The sequence below is a fragment of the Rhinatrema bivittatum genome, chromosome 1 (genome assembly GCF_901001135.1).
Source record: "Rhinatrema bivittatum chromosome 1, aRhiBiv1.1, whole genome shotgun sequence".
NCBI classification, from domain to species: Eukaryota; Metazoa; Chordata; class Amphibia; order Gymnophiona; family Rhinatrematidae; genus Rhinatrema; species Rhinatrema bivittatum.
In genome coordinates, this window is record NC_042615.1 from 239,221,726 (window position 1) to 239,241,637 (window position 19,912).

The 19,912-nt window shown below is 44.4% G+C and overlaps 1 protein-coding gene across 5 annotated transcripts in view; it reads right to left on the reverse strand.

Annotated features, from left to right (window-relative positions):
- REEP1 (receptor accessory protein 1) overlaps positions 1–19,912 on the reverse strand; it is a 229,360-nt gene that overhangs the window by 20,591 nt on the left and 188,857 nt on the right. The gene's annotated exons all lie outside the window — the stretch shown is intronic.

Below are 19,912 nucleotides of genomic sequence, written 5' to 3' on the forward strand. Positions count from 1 at the left end.
GCCTGACAGGTGCTCTTGACCAGCCAATCATCCAAGAAAGGGAAAACATGCACTCCCAGCCTGCAGCGGTGCGCCCACACCATGGCCAGACACTTCGGTAAGACATGTAGGGCCGATGCTAGCCCGAACGGCAACACTCTGTACTGGAAGTGTTGTTTTCCCACCACAAATCTGAGATACTTCCTGTGACTTGGAAAGTTCTCGATGTGAGTGTATGTGTCCTTTAAATTGAAGAAGCATAGCCAGTCCCTTTTTGCAGAAGGGGAATCAGAGTGCCCAGGAAAACCATCTTGAACTTTTCTTTTTTTAGAAACTTGTTCAAGGCCCTCAGGTCTAGGATGGGACGGAGTACCCCTGTTCTCTTTGGAATCAGGAAGTACTGGAGGTAGAATCCCTGCCCTCTTTGCCCTAGTGGGACAGGCTCGACCACTCTGGCCATTAAGAGGGCAGAGAGCTCCCATAGCAGTACCTCCTGATGTCCTATCAGCCCCCAAAATGGGCACAGAGAGGAGAATTTGTCAGGACACCCAATAGATTCAATCGGTACCTTTGTCGGACGATGGACAGAATTCACTGGTCCGAGGTTATACGGGGCCACTGATTTGCGAAGAACCATAGCCTACCCCTGACTGGGGGGTCCAGCGTCTTGGGTACAGACGACTTGCTTAAGCTCCCTACGATCCAGGATTCCTACGGGATTTGGCTGGAATGCTGGCTGGGGCTTGGGAGCTTGCTGCTGCCTGGGATGGCCTTGAGAGCTTACTCTTTGTGAACGGGAGCGAGAGGCTGGAGGATAGTACGTCCTCTGGTGGTAGAAAGACCTCCTCTGACCCTGCCTTGCACACCCCCTGAGGAGGGCGGTCCGAAGTGCTAGCAGAGAGGTGCTGGAGGGTCTCATGGTGATCCTGCAACTAGGCTACTGCATCCCTCACCTTATCTTCGAAGAGATTCTCTTCTGTTCATGGCAGGTCAATGAGTCTTTCCTGTACCTCTGGTCGGAGATCCAAGGCCTGCAGTCATGCTATTCTGCAGGCGCCGATTCCTGCTGCAGAGATTCTCACTGCCGTCTCAAAAACATCATAGGTGGAACACACCTTGTGTTTTCGCATTCCAGAACCTGATGCACCAGCGGTAAGAAGGTGTCTTGCTGCTGTTGAGGCAGCCACTCGGCTGCCTCCTGAACCTGCTTCCAGAGGTTGTGAGAGTACTGGCTCATGTAGAGCTGGTAGGAAGTGATGTGGGCAATGAGCATTGTCCCCTGAAATACATTCCTCCCAAAAGCGTCCATTGCTCTGTGATCCTTCCCCGGGGGCGCCGAGGCATGGGTCCAAGAGCACTTGGCCCTCTTGAGAGCGGATTCAATCACCACTGATTGGTGTGCCAGCTGACACTTTCGAATCCAGTAGCCCGTAGGACAAGGTAAACCCTGTCCACCTTCCTGTTTAGAGGAGGTATTGTGAGGGGGTGCTTCCAAATCCTCAACAGCAACTCCTTAAAGATCTCGTATACCAGGACTGCCACGATCTCTCTAGGAGCCTCCACAAACTGGAGGATTTCCAGCATCTTATGCCTGGCGCTCTTCTCCGCCATCAACTGAAATGGGACAGCCTCCACCATCACCCTTACAAAAACTGCAAAGCTTAGGTCCTCAGGTGGAGACCTCCTTCGTTCTTCTGAAGGAGATGGTTCTGAGGGAAGACCTTCCGAATCCTTTGAGGAGGATTCTGCAGTGTCATCCTCCTAGGGGTCATATGGGGCCTCATCCTCACTGTAATCTACAAAGGATGGGGTCCTGGGTGCTCGGCCTTTGTCCAGAGGCCTAGGCACCAGTGGCACTGGTGCCGGCCCCAGCAAAACTGAATGGGGGGCTGCAGGCCTCTGTGTCACCACCTGCCTCGATGGAGCTTCTCTCTTAGAGGAACCAGCAATGAGAACTGCATCAGTCAGGGGCAGCTTCGGTGCCCTGCCAGGCATCGATGGCCTCCCGGGAACAGACGCCAGCTGGGTCGATATCACACCGATGAACACTTTGAGCCATTCCAACAGTGGTTCTAGCAGGGAGAGCGCGGACATCGGTGCCACCAGCTCAATGCCCCGCAGGGCCCAATCGACTGCCAGCTGAACTCTCAGCTCCAACTCCTCCTTGAAAGTTGTCGATGTCAAAATGGACTGGGAGGCAGGAGGGGTGGCCAGATCTTCCTCAGATCCCCGAGGTGGACCTGAGGGAAGCTCAGCCTCAGTACCTCGGTGCTTGGCCTGGTGCCGAGGTTGATGATGAACCCGATGTCCTCGACCTGGAAGAGACCAACAAGGGCCGGTCCCCGGTGCCCCTGTCCATCGGCGGCATTGATGGAGCCAACGGCCCTGCTAATGTCAATGGCTCGATGTCCATCAGTGCAGCTCCAAGGTCCTTCAGCATCGCTGCCACTAATGCCGATGTTGATGGCTCAGACTTTCTTGCCCCAACAGTTTCTCCATGCTGTCAAGGTGAGTGCAACATCCCTTTGGGGTCATTTTGTTACACAAGTGGCACCCACAGACTTCATGCGATGCCCCCAGGCAGAGAATACACATATAGTGTGGGTCTGTAATGGACATGATCCTTGGGCACTGAGGGCATCGACGGAAATCCAACGAGGCCATGACGAAGCAAACTGAAGGGGTGAAAAATGAGGAGCGGTGATGGCAGGCGACTGATGCCAGTGGACACCGAGACACCACTGCCACGGTGGGGGGGGGGAAACGAACGCGAAAGAAAACTTACCGAACCATCGAAAAGCCTGGTTGGAAGACTAAGGGGAAGCGGAAAGGGACCTGTGCCGAGAAAGATACGAAGAATGACCAAAAAATATCGGTGAAAACATTTTCCAAGGCAATTTTGAACAAAAAGCCATGAGCTCAGAAAAACTGCGAGGCGAAAGTTTCGTGGAAAAAGGACACTGAAGAGGGACATTGCATGGACGCATGGTATAGGGCATACTGAGCATGCTTAGTGTACCTAGTCAAAGTCTAGAAACTTTGACATAAGTTTTCATCCAATAATGTCACCTATGTGTGAGGACTACTGCCCTGCTTGTCCTAGGAAAAACTAAAAAGCCTTGAGGGAGTTGCTGATGAAGCAAGAGCTGATGAGAGAAAGATGTTATACTGGATAAAAACTGGAGTCTGTAACTTGCTATACTATTTTGCTGTTGAGGAGAGTGAGATTGAGCTTTGAAGTATACTATTTGCTATTTGGGAGTATGATAAACATTTATAAGCATACTGTTTGGCTGTTTGAGAGTGTGCTAGAAATGTTTCCTTATTTGTTTCCCATCTAATGCTGTGGACAAATAAGTTCAAAATAAACTCTCACTCAAATTTAAAAAGAAAAAGGAGGTCAATTATAAGTCTTTGGTTAAAAGTCAAGTAAATTTAGGAAATAATTTTTATAATAACTTAAAAGAAAAAAAAATGCAGACAGCAGTTCAGCAGTGAGATGGAAGTTACCTGATCTTTTGCACTGAGTGCCATATGTATAATTATCTGCCTGTTGAGAAGAGATCACATTTTTGTACCCAGTGCAAAGAGCTCCTGGCTCTCAGAGAATGATTTTGATTTCTGGCAGACCTGGAGGAACTGAAGCAGACAGAGGGATATAAGACAGACCTCCAGGGACAAAGGACAGCAGTCCCACCTCCACTCTGGAAACCCTTGTGTTGCTTTGGAAAAGCAAGATCTCCAGGAAAAAGTTCCTCACCTTGGAGTGGCGGGAAGTGATCCTATACCTAGGATCTTCCTTCTCTCTGATGAGATACACTCTCACATCAATATGTGCCCAGGTGAGAAAGGCTGGGATTGCCATTATTGGCGATTCAGTCATTAGAAATGCAGATAGCTGGGGGGGGGGGCGTGTCCCATGCCCCCTGACTGAACACATGCTCCCAGCTCTCACTCCCTAGGACCCAAATAATCTGCTACTTGACTGCCACAACCTGGTTTGTTTTTTTACTGTATAATGACAATCTAACCTGTGCTACAATACTTAGAGCTTTTCAGAGCGGCATGGCGGGCCGTCCAAAACGCATCGGACCTGAGACACTCATCGGAGGGGAGGATAAGATGGCAGCAGAGGGTCCGCTTATGGAGGCCTCTCCGACGCGGTGATTAAAGATCTCACTCGAATTGTTTCCGAAGCCCTTGCAGATAATGTGCAGTGCATACAATCCTCCGTCAATGAGCTCCGCGACAGGGTAGAGGAATATGCCTCTGCTGTAAATGGAGTATATGCTAAACTCAACGTGCACGAGGAGCACCTGGAGGCCTTGGAATCTGGTGCGGCCGAGATCGAGAAGCGGCATAGGTCTCTAGAAGACAAGCTGGAAGACCTAGAAAACCGCAGCCACAGAAATAATTTACGTATAGTGTGGGTCCCTGAAGTGGTGCACGGGGAAGAATTGATCCGGCTGTGGGAAAAATGGATCCCTGAGCAACTTCAGCTTAATTTGACTGAAAGGCCAATCCTAGTTGAAAGGGCACACAGACTGGGAGCTGGAGAGCCGGACCAGAAGCGGCCTTGTCAAATGATTGTGCGTTATTTGAACTATACTATTAAGACCAAACTTTTGCAGGCGTATCGCAGCAAAAAGGAACTTTTATTTCAAGATAATAACCTGCTGCTTTCCCCTGATTTCTCCAGCAAAGTGCAGGCTGTGCGCAAGGAGCTTACCCCATATTGCAGAGAACGCGCATAGGGGGGGTACAAGCGCCGGGCCTATTTTATAAAGGCCCGGCGACGCGCGTAAAGCCCCGGGACGCATCTAAGTCCTAGGCTTTACTAAAGGGGTGGTCTGGGGGCGGGGACGGGACCAGAGGTCTCCGACCCAGCGGCCATTTGCCGCTGTGTTGGAGGATCGCGTGCCAGCAGGAGAATTTTTAAAACTTTTTTTGGGGGGGTTAGAGTAGGGCTAAGGGGGGAAAAGGTTAGGTTAGGGGGAAGGGAACGGGGGAAGCCCGCGTGCAAGGTGCACGCTTCTATTAAAATCTACCCCTATGGATTCTTTTTTTTGTCTGCATGCTGCTTTTTTTTTTTTTTAGCAGCATTCAAAGTTCACTGCATTTTCTGGTCAGTGTCAGAGTGAACAACACATTAAATTTGTTATGGGGTTTTTCTTTGACTTTCGTTGCCAGAAGTTTGTTTGGGCAAGGAACTTTCTGTACTGTGTTCACATGTTTTTTTTTGCATATCTGCTTCTTCTTCTTTACGTACTTTGCAGTTGGGGAACGCAAGCAGTGTTTTATTTCCAGTCCCTAGCGTCTTGTGTACTATCACATCTGTTTTTTGGGGTCTCAGGTTCCTTTCAAGCGGGTAGCTGGGCTATTTGACGGGGACCTTCTCTGGCTCCGGGAGACCTCGGTTGATTGTGAGGGCCTCTTGCTAGCGGAGAGGAATGAGCCCCCTTCCTTGCTGGTGTTTGGGGGTGCACCGCACAACTGGAGGTTTGAGAGATAAGAATGGGGAATTTATTGGGGGTTTGGGTGGGGGTATGGATGATAAGTGTGTCTGTGTGTGAACAGGTTTGTATGGTTGAGTGCTTGCCTGAGGACAGTCCTTTATTTATAACTGGGTCTCTGTGCTTTTTTGATAGGCAAGTGGATCTGAGTTGGGGGATACCTCGTCTCACATTGTATTATCTTAATGCTTGGATGTATGCTAATGTGTATTTTGATGTCTAGCTGCATCTTCTCTTAACATTGATGGACTGCACTCCCTGCTTAAACGGAAGAAGCTTCTCAGCAATCTGCGCGAACGTGGGATGCACATTGCCTTCCTTCAGGAGTCTCATTTGGACAACAAGGAACACCAGAAACTGCAGCGAGACTGGGTTGGCCAATGTTACTTTTCCTCATTCTCCTCTCGGCAGCGGGAGGTGGCTATTTTGATTAGTAAAAAGTTTAACTTTATGAAAGACAAATGTTACTCTGACCCTAATGGCTTTTATATTATTGTTGTGGGAGAGCTATATAGGGTTAAAGTGGCTCTTGTTAATTTGTATGCTCCTAATATTGTTTATTTGCAGGACAAATGGGACAAATATGTTGAACACAACTTGACCTCTAAAATTGACCCTGTTCTGTTTTGGAGTATGTCTACGGCTGTTATGAGGGGCCATATTTTAGCCTATCAGGCACGCACCAAACGCAATAGAAACACTGCTATTTTAGCCCTTACTAAAAGATTATGGAATTATGCAGAGCCCATATCAGAGATCTTAGCCAAGCCACCAAGGAATGCTTGGAGGAGACCTGCTGGGAACATAATAACCTGTTGGATGTCAAGGCACACCTGAATATTCTTTACCTTAAATATAAACTTCTCCAATGGGGAAGCAAATGTGGCAAATTGCTGGCTAAGCTGGTGAACTCCGCGGGTCACTCCAAAAGGCTTATCAAGCATATTAGGTAGAAGGCGTCAAATCTCACTACCACTGCTTTAATATCTAGGGCATTTGTCTCCTAAGTCATTATACATTGTGGTACCTGTTAATGAGCAGGCCTGTCAGGACTTTTTTCATGACCTGCTCTACCAGAATTGAGCATGCCTGCACAAGAGCTGCTGGCTAAGCCTATCCAGGAGGCAGAGTTGCATGGGGCCATTCAGAAACTGAAGCTATTAAAAGCACCTGGCCCTGATGGGCTTGGACCAGAGTTTTATAAATTACTGGGTGATCTTACCCTTACTCCATTAAAGGACATGTTTCATGCTGCTCATGAATGTGGAGAATTTGATTGTGGACATAACCATGCTGCGACAGTTTTGCTCCCCAAGCCTGGGAACAACTCTACCTTAACTCCTTCCTATAGACTGTTTCCCTCCTTAATCAGGATATTAAACTGCTAGCAGCTGTTTTGGCTCAGAGGGTAAACTCAGTGATAGCGGAGGTGGTTGCTCTGGACCAAACAGGTTTCATCAAGGGAAGGTTCTCCAGTTCTAACCTTTTAAAAACTTTGCTGGTAGCCCTTTCCCTGCCAGCTGGTAATCCCAATGGCCTCCTTATCAGTCTCTATTCTGAGAAAGCGTTTGACTATGTGGAATGGCCATATCTGTTCTGGGTACTTGATCGTTTTAAGTTTGGGGGATCCTAAGCTATCTTGGATCAAACTGTTATATCGATTACCCCAGGCCCAAATATTGGTGAATGGGACATTATCGGAGACATTCTTTCTAGGGCAGGGTACCAGACAAGGCTGCCCATTATCCCTCTTACTGTTCGTTCTTGCCTTAGAACCCTTGGCAGCCAAATTATGGGCCCTCCACACTTTTCAGGATTTGCAGATTAGAACAAAATTGTTCGGGTTAGTCTCTTTGTGGATGATATGCTTCTCTACGTGGGGAACCCAACTGAGTGTTTGAGGGACATTGTAGGTGTTATTGATCATTATGGAGTCTTTTCAGGATTCCAGATAAATTATGGAAAATATGTGGCCTTTTCATTATCTCCCACTTTGCAATCTTGCTGGGATGGTCCTTCCCCATTTCTGTGGGTCTCATTTTCGGTATCTGGGCATCCAGGTTGCTTGAATGGTGGAGGAACTTTACGCCCTAAATATTGATGCTATTTTGCGTACTGTTCAGGCATTACTGGTGCACTGGAAGGCCCTCCCCCTCTTGATCTTAGGCAGATGTGCCCTGGTTAAGATGGTAGTTCTCCCCAAATTTCCCTATCCATTACAAATGCTCTCATCATGGCTTAAGGCTTCAACTATCCAGGCCTACCTCTTGATAGTGAGTTCTTTTATATGGTGCAATGGACGGGTGCGGGTGAGTTTTGATGTGTTGCAACTAGATTGGAAGTTTGGTGCCCAGATTTACGGCTTTATAATGCTACTTGTCTTTTATGTCACTTGCAAGAATGGACAGCTCAGTGTCCTAAATTTGATGTGGAGGGCCTCATGTCCAATTGGTCTGCCCCCTACTCTCTGATAAATCTGGTTCATTTTAGCCCTAGTAAATTATTCTCTTTGAAAGTTTCTGCATTCTGGCTCACGGCCCTATGCAAAGCCTGGCTCGGGTGGCGGAGACTAAGAGCCTGAAGCGCGTCTATCTCTCCATTCTTGACATTCATAGGCAATTCAGATTGTTTACCTGGTATGGGCAGCTCCGTTTTTCAGATCTGGGCTGTAAAAGGGATTCATAATCTGGCTCATTTGGTGGATTCTGATTCTTCCTGTTTGCATTCCTTTGAGCTGTTATGGGAGGTCAGGGTTTACCAAAGCAACCTTTTTTTGCCTATTTACAGGCCTGTCATTTCTGCCTTACTCTCTCTGGGGGCAAACTCTCTCGTGCTGTCCCCACAGAGGATGAGGGAAGCTTTTTGGAGATCCTGCCCAAGTTTAACAAGATTGCTCTCTGGTTGCGGCAGCTCATTTCTGCTTTATCCACTCCTCACATGACCTGGACTTGCTATCCCATGCCTTCTTGGTGATTTCCAGACACCATTTGGCTGCTGTCAAGAGAGAAATTCAGTTTAAGATCCTGCACAGAACATATATCACCAGAGTACGGGGGGTTCTGATGAAATTGTGGGATTCTGATACATGCCTGAAATGCAAAACAGCCCCAGGACACTTCTGCCACATGTTTACAGGCTGTCATAAACTCCAATCCTTTTGGAGCCAGATTGTGGCCTACTTGGATATGTTGTTGGGTTGTTCTGTTTCCTGGTTGGGGATCTCTGTATACTTTTGTTTCTGGGACAAAGAATGCTCAAGAGGGTAGAAAATGTCTCGCCGTGGCTACCCTCCTTGCTAAAAAGGTCATTTTAATGCATTGGAAATTGGAAGAAGTATCTTCATTTATTCAATGGAAAGAACTGATGCTCCACATTGTGCAGATAGAATTACTTCAGAAAAAAGACATAGCCAATGACAATTCGTTTATTTTTCTGAGGGTTACTTTTCGCTTTGGGATAAAGTAATTTTGGCTCAGTGATATATATATCCCTTGTTTTGAGCATTTTTGTGCTCCGTGTGCTATATCAAGAAGTGGGCTGTCCCTGGATGCTATGTGTCTGTATGGATTTTTGAGTGTGTGTGTTTGTGTGTTCAGTGATGATTTGTTTGCAGGGGGTGTCCGCTTTTTGTGGACTGGGGAAAATGTTATAAAAATGGGTTATACTGTTTGTGTTAGTGGCTAAAAAGATTGTCATGGTAGTTTTTGACAATGTTATCACATCTTGCTTTTGTAATACATGACCAATAAAGACGAATTTAAAAAAAAGAAATACAGATAGCTGGATAGTTGTGAGGATTGCTTGGTAAACTGCCCGCCTAATACACCACCTGGACAGAATTTAAGAGAGTGCTGGGGAGAAGCCTGCTGTCATAGTACATGTGGGTACCAAAGACATAGGAAAATGCAGGAGAGAGGTTTTGGAAGCCAAATTTAGGATTTTAAGTAAAAGATTGAAATACAGAACCTCCAGGGTAGCATTCTCAAAAATGCTTGCAGTTCTTTGCACAGGACCTGAAAGGCAGGTTAAATTCATGGTTAAGAAAATAGTGCAAGGAGCAGAGCTTTAGATTTGTTAGGAACTGGGGAACATTTAGGAAACAGGAAGCCTATTCCTATGGGATCACCTTCACCTCAACCAGAGTGGAATACAGCTGCTGCCACTAATAACTGAAAAGGAGAAAGTGCAGCTTTGAAACTAGATTACTAGAGAAAGTCAACAGTGGACCATTGTAAGGGGGCACTTTGATTCAAGGTGAGTTTTTGGGAGGTGGGTTGGGGTTAGGGGGCTTGTGTTACAGACACATTCAGAGGTATCCATTGCAAAACTGACATCATTAAAGAATTTTTAACCTTGTAAGTGATGAAAAGGAGTTGATTTGTATAATGCAGTTAGCAGACACTGCAGTATACAAATCAACTCCTCTTGTTAGAATTTTCATCACTCTAGCATCAAGCTAGGTTGAGAATACATTGTACATATCTCATCTTTGTGCACCTGTCATCACGCCAAATCACATCAAATCTTCACTGATGTCTACTGTGCTGTTTGTACCTCTGACTGTGCATGTAAAACTGCCCCTCAAAACCTAGCCACCACCAAAACCTCACCCCGAGTTACTAGTTGCCACTCCTACAGTGGTATACATAGTTTACTTGTATGACAGCACTATAGAAACTCTCTCTCTCTCTCTCCCCCTCCAGCCTTACCACAAAGTAAAAATATTGTGGGTGTGATAAATTTAACACATGTTGCGCTAAAATACCTATGTGATGTGGTAAAATAGCATGCGCTGTGGAATCTCGAAAATTACCCTAACCACTCCCCTTTTTTTATCGTGGTATCTCAAAAATTACCCTAACTACACCACTTTTTTTTATTGCAGGCGCTATTCTTACAAAATTTATAGCAAAATGATGAATCTAGGCATAGGAGCTGTAGTAAACTGTTATACATAAAATGTGTTTGGAGACTATGCATGCACGGTGAGATATGGGTGCACGTGCAGCCCTTTTAAAATGTACCCTATAATAGGAACTCAAAAACACCACAGAAAAAGGATAACCAATGTAACACTGATACTAGGGTACAAAATATATCAACATGGCAGGCCCAATCGAAATGGCATAGAGACAAGTAGGATAAAAGTTCAACAGGAAATAAACTGTACTCTAGAATCTCTATGAATAGAAATTCTACATGAGGCAGGAAAAAAGTATTATACTATCATCTGCCTGACCAGGATTATGAAACAAACTGTGAAATGCTACCAGAGATTAGACAGGTTAATAGTTTTAGCAACATAATAATAATGGAATACTTCAATTATTCAAAAATTGAATGGATGAACATCTCATCAGAGCATGCAAGGAAGGTAACATTTTTAGATGTCATAAATGACTGCTTCATGGAGTAGCTAGTCCTAGTACCGATGACAGTATGAACTAATTTAGACTTAATTCTCAGTGGATTTGAAGGACCTAGTGCAAGGGGTAACAATGGTGGGGTTGCTTGACAATAGTGACCATAAAATAATCAAATTTTATATAATCACCAATGGGAGAATATTAGGTAAACTGAGGCAGTAGCATTCAATTTCAAAAAGGGAGACTTGAATAAAATGAATTGGGAAGAAACTAAAAAGAGCAGCTAAGAGTAAAAAATCTACATGAGGCATATAGATTGTTTAAAAATACCATCTTAGAAGCCCAGATAAAATGTATTCCATGTATTAAAAAAGTAAAAAAAAAAAGGACCAAATGTTTAAATGATGCTGTGAAAGAGGCTATTAAACTAAAAAATGTATCTTTTAAAAAATGAAAAGCAAATCCAAATGAGAAAAATATGAAAGAGCTTAGACACTAGCAAGGTAGAAGTAAATATTAATAAGGCAGATGAAAAACAAATTTGAGAAGTTTGCCACAGATATAAAAATGAATAATAAAAACTGTTTCAAGTACATCAAACACAAGAAGCTTGCAAGGGAGTCAGCTGGACCACTAGATGACCTGGGGCTAAAAGGGGTGCTCAAAGAAGTCAAAGCTATCACAGAAAAATTGTATTAATTATACGTTTCAGTCTTAACTAAAGAAGATATTGGGGAGATACTGTTATGTTAGGGAATGCTAGGAGAGTGATCCCATCTTGAGGGGAATTGTGTGCCCTTGGGCCTCGGCACGACCCCAGATGAATCCAAGACAGCACCGAGGGTTAGCGAGGCATGTCCCAGCATGGGCAAAGACAAAGTCTGATCCTCTGCCGGACCTGCAAGCTTCTGGAAAGCCAACATCACTATGTTGTTAGTTGAACAGTCCTACGACCGTTCCCAGCCCTTTCAGACCTGCTGCTAGGTATCGGCAAGAAGCAGCAGGCTGGACTGAGGATGAGGGCAGACGGAGGCCTTGTGACACAGAAGACTCAAGACGAGACAAGAAGACTCTGGAAGTGGATGAGGATCTTGGAAGACTCTCGACGAGATGAGGAACTTGGAAGACTCTTGGACGAGACGAGAAGCTGGGAAGGTTCGGACATTGGCACTGTCTCTCAGGGCGCCCTACACAGCCCACCGTCATGGGCGGACCCAATGGGCTGGTCGTGGAACATCCTCTTCCACTGCGTGCCCTACACAACCTGAAGAGGCTGGTCACAGATCATGTGGAGATCGGGACAAGCACAGGAAGGGAATCCAGCTGAGACGAAACTCTAATGACAAGGCCAGGTGTCCTCTGGAGAACCACAGGAGCTGGAGGGTCAAGAGGACTTGGAAACACAGGAAGAGAATCCAGCTGAGACGAGACTCCAATGACGAAGCAAGGTGTCATCTGGAGAACCAGAGAAGCTGGAGGGTCAGGAGGACTCGAAATAAGCGAAGGAGGGCGGAACCTCGGAAACATCAGGAAGTGGAACATCAGGAAGCCTGGAACATCAGGAGGTGAAATATTGGGAAGCCTGGACTAGGAACCTCAGGACATGAAGACATGGAACATCAGGAAGCCACAGGAAGCAACAAAGACTCAGGAAGCACGACGAGACATGGAGCTCTGGAAGATGAGACTTCCAGGAGCAAGTGACTCCAATGCAAGGCAAGGCAGAAGTGTTGGAAAAGCCCTTTTATAGCGCTGAGACAGGAAACAGTCATCAGGTGGGGCCCAGGGCATATCCGGCCGTGGGCCCTTTAAATCTAGTGAAGAGACGCGGCCGGTGCCTTAGGAACAGGAAGCAGGAAGTTGTTCAGGACCATGGCCAGCGGCCATGCTGCTGCTAACGCGGAAGAGCAGGGCGGGCGAGGAACAGGCCCAGCATTGTCAGCAGCTCTCAAGCCACAGAGGGCAGACTGAGGAGTGGCTCCAGCCGCAAGGAAGACCGGGGACTGTGGCCTCCAGGCAGAGAGAAGGTAAGAGGCTGCCCATGAGGGCAGAATCATAACAGATACCCAAACAGAAACCATTCTTTGAAGGTAATGAGTCAGGGGAACTGAGGCAAATCACTGTTAAACTGAAGGCTGTATTAGAGCAACTTGATAGGTTAAAGGAAAACAACTCACTAGGACCCGATGGTATTCACCCCAGTTCTGAAAGAACTCAAATATCAAACTGTGGATCTGTTCCCATTACTATCTAACACATCATTAAAATCTGCCACTGAACTTAAAGACTGGAGGGTAGACAATGTAATTTCAATTTTTATAAAGGGCTCTAGCAGTGATCAAAGAACCTATAGAACTGTATGCCTGATGTTAGTACTGGGCAAAATGGTTTAAAGGGAAAAGGCCAACATAGTTTAGCAAAGGTAATTCATGCCTTAGCAATTTAATAGAATCCTTTGAAAAGAATAAGCATGTGGATAAGGGCAAGTTGTACCTGGATTTTCAGAAGGCATTTGACAAAGTCCCATATGAGAGACTCCTCAGGAAATTACTAATGGTCCCGGGAAAGAAGGCAATGTTCTATTGTGGACTGGTAAATGATTAAAAGATAGGAAACAGAGAATAGGTCTAAATGGTCATTTTTTTCCCAATGGAGAGAAATGAATAGTGGAGTGCTCAGGGATTTGTACCATTCTCAGTCCTGGAATTATTACATTGCATGCAAAGATTACTTTTCTTAGGGAATGCAATAGAGAAATCAGAACTACAATGTCCTGCATGCAATAGCATAAATCCAGGACTGGATCAACCCTGTCAGGCAAATTTGGAGCCAGTTGGCAACTTAGGCCAGAGTTGGTTAACATATTCATAATGATCTAGAACAGTGCTTCTCAACCTATTCCTTGGGGCATACCTAACTAGTCGGGTTTTCAGGATATCCACAATGAATAAGCAAATAGAATATTAAGAATTATTTGGAAAGGAATAGATAACAAAACTGAGAACGTAATAATGCATCTGTATCAATCCATAGTGTGACCACACTGAGAAATTTATATAATTCTGATCATCGCACTTCAAGCAGAAAAAGAAAAGAAAAAGGGTAACAAAAATGCTTACGGGGATGAATCCGCTCCATTCTGAAGAAAGGTTAAACAGGTTAAGGCTCTTGGAAAAGAGACGAATTGGAGGGGATATGATAGAGGTATAGAAATGGTTATTTACATTTACAAATAGCACTAGGAGTAGGGGACGCTCCATGAAACCAAAAGGTAACAGATTTAAAACATTTAAGGTATTTTTTCAGTCAATGTAAAATTAAGCTATGGAACTTGTGGCCAGAAAATGGAGTTTAAAAAAACTTAGGACAAGTTTCTGGAGGACAGGTCTATAAATAATCATTAGCAAGATAGACTTTGGATTCTTCGCCTTTTACTTATTGAGAAGAGAAGGATGAAACAGATTTTCATATTGAGATTTGCCAGGTAGTGTACTTCCAGGTGATCCAGACTGGCCACTGCTGGAAGCAGGATGCTGGGCTTAATGCATCATTGGTCTGACCTAGCATGACATTTCCTATGTTCTTATTCCTTGCAGCTTTAGTTTAATTTAGCTTATTTACCTCACTTATCGCCTTTCTGATCAAACAAAAAATCAAAGCGATATACAATATAAATCAAAATAAAACAGTCTGAAACGTATTTAACTTAGTAAACTTAGTAAAATACATAACAATTTTTAAAAAGGAGAACACAATTCAGAAAAAGTCCAAGATCAATTAAAACAGAACCAAGCTAATAAGCAGCTCTAAACAATTTCAATACAGTGAAAAAGAAAAAATAAAAACTAGGCTAATTATTAAACTGTAGCAGATCCCCCATTCTTGGTTCATTAGCCTTAACTTGGGATGCTACGGGTCCGGGTTCAGACTGGACAGGGAGGAAGAATAATCTTCTGGGGCCCCTGGCGTGTCTATCCGTGTTTCACTCTCAATGCTCACACTGGAGGTAGAGGAAGGAATAATGAAGCCAATACCAGCAGCAGTGATAGATAAATAGGTTCATGCCAATGTCCAGCCATACAGATCAGCCAAAATTTAGGGTAGGAAAATCTGAAAAGATGCTCACTGGAGACCAAGAGTGGTGTTCAAATAATAATAGACTTTACTGCAACTTTAAAAGAATAATCCATGCTTCAATACCAAAAATAAAAAATAGCATCAGAAATATAATAGCAATGAATATTATGGTCAGTTATCCATTTTAGATGTTGGCTCCCTCTTTACATCCCTTGCACCATGATCCATGGGGAAGAAATTATCCCCTTGTAATGTGGGGTAGAAAACTATAGGGCAACAGTCCCAAAGTACACAGTATCCAAAAGCTCCACTTTGGTCAAACTCTTCAACTCTTGTATCAACAGGGGAAAATCTCAACAGGGGTAAGCCCTTGAGTCCTTATCCTCAAATATCTTAATTTCTTCTTACCCTTGCCCCAATCCTCTGGGATACTAGGGGCTACACCCTCCCCTTTAGGCTGGTCAAGTTCAAAAATCCAAAATTCTAATTCAGAAGTCCATCAATATCACCTGCAAAAGGCACGGAGCAAAGGCCCATCCAAAGACACTAATCAGTTCTTCTCTTGAGACCCTGTGAGAACTCCCAAACTCGACTCTCCTTTCCCAAGATCCTGAGGGGATCAAAAGACCCCCTCAAAATAGTTTAAATCCTAGGGGGGGGGGGATCTCTTTCTTTTTCCTGCAGTTTCTTTGAAACTCCAGCTCTTTCACCTTCTTCAATCCTTTTCTCCTACCCACTGAAGCACAAAACATGCTCCTGAGAGTTATATACCCCAGATACCATACCCCAAATAGGTGGAGTTTCAAACATGGAAGGATCTGACTGTACCAAACCCCTCCTTTTGTCCCTGAATATTCAAATTTCATTTTATTTATTTATTTATTTATTTAGCATTTTTCTATACCGACTTTCCAATAACAAAATTATTGATCAATTCGGTTTACATTTTAAACAATAACAACAATGACAAGTAAATGTCTTACAATGAACAGGTCGAATTAACTTGGATTAAGATATAAGGGGGTAATAACATAATTAACATTTTAGAATAACTTAGTGACTTGGCAAAGCCCGTCAAAAAAACATTAAAAGCCTGAGAGAAAAACCAGGATTCGGTTTGCTTTCTAAACTTAAAATAATCCTTCTCCAAATGAACAACATGAGGGATAGAGTTCCACAAAAGAGAGGCAAAGTAGGAGAGACTAGGTTTCCGTCTTCCTTCTAATCTAAACTGCCTAGGGGAGGAAATGGCAAAAGCTCTTACCATGAGTACCACTGGGAATCGTGAATCAGGAGACTGGAAGAAAAAGGGGGCAAGCCAAGGTGTAAAGCTTAACATTTAAACACAAAATTTTACATGTAATTCTGGAAACAAATGGAAGCAGATGAAGATCCTGCAGTAGAGGAGAAACATGACTGAATTTCCCTTTGCCGAAAATTAACTTTGCTTCAGTGTTCTGCACAATCTAAATGACTAATAACCAAAGAAAGGATGAGAGTCTTTAGTCAAAATTATCCCACTTCACTTATTCCCACCCATAATACACTGTTTCGGTTTTTTTTTCCAGTCACTGCCTCTCTGTTAACCTAAAAGCTCTCTTACTTCTTTTTGTCTGTCTGTCGTGACTAGTTGCAAACTCCAAGAACAGGAACTCTCTTATCTGTCCCTGTACAGTGCTGCTTGCTTCTGGTATGCACTATACAAATCATGATAATTATTATTATGACACCCTACTTCCTGGTCTCCCCTGTTTGAATTTATTTTACAGCTGCTCATTGCTCATCTAATCTACTCACACTGCAGCCTTAGCTGACTCCCAGTTCACCTACACATTCAATGAAAAGTTATTACACTTGTCTGCTTGGCCCCCAGAGTCTCCGCAGGATTATCTTCTGTTACTCAGATCAGTCTAAACTCTCGCTTGTTTTCTCCCCTCTCAGTTCTCACTGCCCCTAGTTCAGGAATGGCTGACTTCAGTCCTTGAGAACCACAAACAGGCCTGGCTTTCAGAATATCCACAATGAATATGTATGAGATAGATTTGCATGCACTGCCTCTGCTTTTCTTGTTCTGTCTTTTTCTTTTTTTTTTTTTTGCAAAATAATTTTTATTCTGTGGCTCCTGTTTCTTTTTCAACTCAATCTGTTTGAACTCGGTCACAACATTCTCCCTCATAGTCATTTTTTCTTGCCTCTGCTCATCTACCCTCTAATTCAAAAGTTTCTTTTTGCCAGTTATAACAACTGGTAATAATTTGTATGGGTAAACATTTTCAATAGCCCGCAAAAGCGTGTATACTGCAACTGATTTTCAAAAAGGGAAACAAAATGCGGTCTGAATTCAGTTCTGCGAAAAGAAGATGCCGATTTAGCCACGGATTGGAATTTATGCTGATAGAACGGCGAAAAATTTGAGTCATTTTAGGAAATGGAGTATAGCTTTTGAAGAGTGTTTCCCCTGAAGCAGGACCGGGTGGTCCAAAACACGATCGTGTCGGGACTGTTTTTGAAGAAGTTCAGATGAGTATTGCTCCGTTGGGTTACTGACTCTTTTGTGATAATTTTCAATATGATCTGCAATGGTATGCTCGTTTTGTGATTAATATCGGAGTTTGTCAGCTTTTTATGAAGACTTTAAGATAGAAATCAGAAAATATAAAAAAAAATAAAATTTTAAAGTTAATAATAAAAATAAAGCAAAGGGACCTATGACCAAATCATGAGTTTGATTGATAGACAAACTCATTGAGTGTGGGTCCTACAAACAATATGTGTGGGCGATCTCACATGTGGCTATACCACAAATGAGAAAATTTGACCAGTGAAACCTATTTTGTTTTGTGAAACCTATTTTTGTTTTGTGAGGTTTTGTGTTTGCACTTTAAAGGGTTTCTGGAAAACATTGTGGGGTACATTTTTTTTTTTGGAAATGTTTCTTTATTAAGTTTTGTTATTTAGTACAACACACCGGAAAAAGCAAACACTGAATCAACCGTAATATGTGGGGTACAGTTTAAAAAAAAGCGCGAGCGCATGCTTTTGTTCGCGCACCAGGCGCAAACAAAAGTACGCCGGATTTCAATAGATATGCACGTAGCCGCGCGTATCTTTTAAAATCCGGGGTCGGCGCGCGCAAGGGGGTGCACATTTGTGCACGCCGAGCCCTGCGCGCGCTGCCCGTTCCTTCTGAGGCCGCTCCGAAATTGGAGCGGCCTCGGAGGGAACTTTCCTTCCGCCTCCCCCCACCTTCCCTTCCCTTCCCCTACCTAACCCACCCCCCCACCTTTATCGCAAAAGTTACGCTTGCTCGAGGTAGGCGTAACTTGCGTGCGCTGGTGGCCCGCTGGCGCACCATCACCCAACCCGGGGGCTGGTCCGGAGGCCTCGGCCATGCCCCCTGGAACGCCCCCAGGCCGGCACCACGCTCCCGGAACGCCCCAAACGTCGCACCGCCCCCGACACGCCCCCCCTAGCAAAGCCCCGGGACTTACGCGTGTCCCGGAGCCTGCGTGCGCCGCCGAGCCTAATCAAAATAGGCTCGGCGAACGCAGGGGGAGGGTTTAAGGGTTACGCGCATAACTTATGCACGCAACCCTTTTAAAATCCGCCCCTATGTATATTGGGCTAGTTTTCTGTGACAGGTATATTCAGCAACACAACCGTACCGCTAAATACACCCTGCTAGTTAGCCAGATAAGTTTATCCTGCTAACTATCCAACCCACTCAGCAGCTGAATATTGCCCCTAATGTTATTATATGTGAAAAAAAAATATATATATATATGTATAATGGTGTATCAGAAATTTAGTGGGTTAGACTGTAATGTATCAAAATGTCCTCTGGTAATCAATCAGTTACCCTCATTAAAGGCAAGTTGAGATGTTTTGTGTAAGTCTGTATAAAAATACTCTTCCACAAAACATGCATCCAGGTCTCCATGCTATGGACAGTTGGCAGTACTTGTATGTTATCTTGACAACCGAGATGGCGTGAAATTTCTAGTGCCAGCTAAATACTTGTTATGACACATTCCCTCAACGCAGGCATTCTGCGATGCCGATGGCAGGACCGATTGTTTTAGTCCTCAGCGCTTTCTGAGATGTGACTGAGCTGTTGTGTGACACATAAATTTGTTTGTTTTGGGGGGTCACATTTGTGTATGGTTTTCCAAATTATTTAAGTATTGTATTTTTGAGAACGATGTATGTTTTGCATAATACCTTTTATGTGGACTGACACACGGTATCACCACTTGTCTTTAATGAGGGTAAATAATTGATTTACACAGGGCATGTTGACCCATTAAAGTCTTGCCCACTACATTTCTGATACCCCTTTTATACATATATGTATTTTTTTTCACGTTTTAACCTTTTGTGATTCATGCATTGAAATTTATCTAGGGTGCGTCAGAAAAGACTGATATTTTGTGTTTTTACCATGTCCTCCTTGGTTTATTAAATTTCAGGCAGGCCAGTTTACCCCAGTGACGGGTTGAATGAGCACCCGCTTCCAATATTAGGTTAACTATTGAAATTTAAGAGAAGTTAAAGCAGTCAGTGACACGGAATTATAATAAATAGCATTAAACACGTTGGGGTAATCTGTTAGAGAATGTTGGCAGTACAAGCAAGCTACAAAGTGAAAGTAAATTATATAGTTGAAGAGCTCTGAGTTTTGAAAGTTATGCTCTATCCAGGGCCGGCTTTTGGGGTGTGCGACCTGTTTGGTCAAACAGAGCCCCCTAAACTAGGGCGCTCCCTCCCAATGGAGCTGAAGAAGAGCCCTCCTCCCCCGTAGCCCTGCCCTCTCCCAGTACAGCCCTTGGAGCTGATGAGCTCCTGCCGACCCCTCTCCTATCCCGACATGGCCTGTAGGGCCCAAGAGCTTCTACCATCCAGCCTCCTGACTGGGCCTGAGGGGGGGGGCTGAAGAACACATGTTGCGCCTCCTCTCCCCATCCCAGCAGCCCCTAC